This window comes from Fragaria vesca, linkage group LG3, assembly GCF_000184155.1.
Source record: "Fragaria vesca subsp. vesca linkage group LG3, FraVesHawaii_1.0, whole genome shotgun sequence".
Taxonomy (NCBI): domain Eukaryota; kingdom Viridiplantae; phylum Streptophyta; class Magnoliopsida; order Rosales; family Rosaceae; genus Fragaria; species Fragaria vesca.
In genome coordinates, this window is record NC_020493.1 from 6735159 (window position 1) to 6737972 (window position 2814).

Here is a 2814-nt window from a genome sequence, read left to right on the forward strand (position 1 = left end):
ACTATTTGGATGAAAAATTGTGACTTCAAGGACTATTTAGATTAAAATAAAACCACAAGGACTAAACATATGTTAACTTCAAACCATAAATACTAAATAAATTTAATTAAAAAAAAAATCACTAAGTCACGCAAATCCATAATAAGGCTATCTCGTAGATCTTCAAAACTCATGATCACACTTTCTCCGATAGACCCAAGTTTATCTTCTTTGGGAAGATTCTCTACAACTACAAGGACATTGTAATCTTTTCATGCCATGAAATTAGAGGAAACGAAGCTTATGATGAGCCAAATAGAACATTGTTGTAATACGTACAACATCCTCCTCTTCCAGTTCCTCAACATCACCATCGTTTAAAACTTTAAATAATTTGGCTAAAGGATTTTATCGCTTCTTGGATATGATTGTTCAAGAACATATATATATGTCCAACAATAAAAAGATATGGTGGATTTGTAGAATTCGGTGTTTTTTTTTTTTCTTTTTCGATTAAGAGGAGTGGATTTGCAGGCATTTGTTTTTTGGTTTTCAATGAAGAGGACTGAGTGTTTTTTTTTTTTTGATGAAGAGGATTTAGCTTAAGAAAATAATAACAATATAAATAATTAAAATATTAAATTAATGACTACATATATCTTGATATAAGTTGTATTGAGAAAAACTATGTGTCAAATTTTTATTAATCAAGGAGAACCACTAGGCACGCTGACGTGGTCCTCCTGTAACACAGAAAAATTTCTCCACATTTACACCTCATTCACAAGCGCAACTAAAGGTGGCAAACGGGCCGGCCCAGCCCGGCCCGGCCAGTCTAATCGGGTTTCGGGCCGTGCTTGGGCCGGCCCATGACGGGCCACTTCTTAACGGGCCAGGACTTGAGCCGGCCCATTTACTCAAATGTAAGGCCCAGCCCGACTCATGGCCCAAGCCCATACTGTGGTGGGCCAGGCCGGCCCGGGCCCATGAACGGGCCGTGTCGGGCCCGTTTCGTGCCAAAAATTAAAAATAGTCGAGGTGAATGTCCTATACCACCGCTTCTACTCTCATAATCTCAACTTTTAATTATACATGATACGATTACAAACCAAAACTAATTCACACAATCTATCAATCATTTTTTTCTTTGTCAACAACTAAAGAAATAAGTGATAAATACTTATTTTTCACAATTAATAAATTTTTAGGCAAAAACTTCTTACGAGTCTAAAGGAATCTAAATTCATACTCAAATAAATAATTATTAGTATATAAGTTTATTGTTCACACTCAAAACTAAATTTATTATTTATAAATATGTTATCTTCATATTAGAAATGGAAAAAAAAATTATATTTTATAACGGGCAGGGCTGGGCTAGGCCGTGGACCTCAAATTATCGTGCTCAGGCCGGGCTGGGCCTATAACGGGTTTGGGCCGAGCCGAGCCCATGGGCTCATTTTTTTAGACCCAGCCCGACCTATTAGAATAACGTGCTTGGATCGGACCGGGCCGTTAACGGGCTTAGACCGTGTCAGACAGCTTTTAAACATACCGTACTCGTGCCGTGTCCGTACTTTGCAGCCCATTTACCACCTCTAAGCGCAACCACAACCCAACTTTATGTTTGCAATCATGCTCGTACTTTAGTAGTTGTATTGATGACGGTATCAATTTATTATTGTATTGATGACAGAATTCATGTCTGCAATAACTGTCGGTCTTATGGCTGCGCTTTGTTTGAAATATTCGGGAGTATTATTCCTGACTCCCACAATGCCCACATATTTGCTACAATAAATTAACTCCAAAAATAATAAGAGGGAGGGCATGTTATGCCCCTTCCTGTTGTTAATTTATTCATGACATCACAAAAGCAATGTAAGAACTTCACCTACCCGATCAGAGCAATGCAGAAATTTAAAATGTGAAATCATATATTGAATGATCGAGTTGAAAGATATAGAATACCTGTAGAGAGTCTTGGCAATCCAAACGTCATCTTCGCCGCCATACTGTCAATGTAGAATCTAGTCTCCAGTCGGGGTAAGCTCGCATACCATGGAAAATCCAATGCGTAAACCACCTGTGTTTCACAATATCTCCCCTTTATTCTTAGAATCTTATTTAATTTTATAGTATTTAAGGTATATTAGTACGATATTTTATTGAAGAGGAGGAAAGGTTGACAGTCCTTGTGAGGCGAGGGATGATGCAAGTCCTATTTATAGTGTACGAAGAAAAACTTATATACCTCTCCAGGTAAGTCTTTGGTAATGATCCATTTGTCTGAAAACTCATTGGCAGCCTGTTTCTCTCTAAGGAACTTAGTCGCAAACTCTTTCGCATCCCCAAGGATCTTCTCTCCTCGAAATGCCACCTGACTTGCCCTATACAAGTTGTGTATTACAGTTACAGCGTTGTTCAATTCTCCAGGATGGCAGAAGAACTCACTCCCTTTCTTAAAATGCTCAAATACATCTGCATGACACATAATATAACTATCAAATTTATATATTTGTGAATGAATGTAGTTTCGGACCTACACAAACTTACCGGCCGACACCTTGTGCCCATGCAACCGGAGCAATCTAAAACCCATTGATGTGTCATCAAGATCAGGAACCTCCGAGTTTCTCTCCCAAGAAATTCCTTTCTCTGTCCAATACCTTCGTAATTATAGGCCAAATTATTCAAAGATAATCTTATACATCAAAACAGTTAAAAAACAGACTTAAATTCACACTCCCTATATTAATCAAGTACAGACTTCAAATAAAAAAAAAAAATTAAATCAAGTACAGACTTCTGTATCTAAAGTTTTAACAAAAATAA

At 37.4% G+C, this 2814-nt stretch overlaps 1 pseudogene across 1 annotated transcript in view; it reads right to left on the reverse strand.

Moving 5' to 3' along the window:
* Window positions 1-2814, reverse strand: part of LOC101300992 — a 16927-nt pseudogene that overhangs the window by 3295 nt on the left and 10818 nt on the right. Inside the window, exons 6-8 of the transcript XR_184365.1 lie at window positions 2536-2648; window positions 2234-2460; window positions 1951-2065 (exon numbers count right to left, since the gene is read on the reverse strand). The product of XR_184365.1 is annotated as an ent-copalyl diphosphate synthase, chloroplastic-like (transcript). The remainder of the gene's footprint in view (window positions 1-1950; window positions 2066-2233; window positions 2461-2535; window positions 2649-2814) is intronic.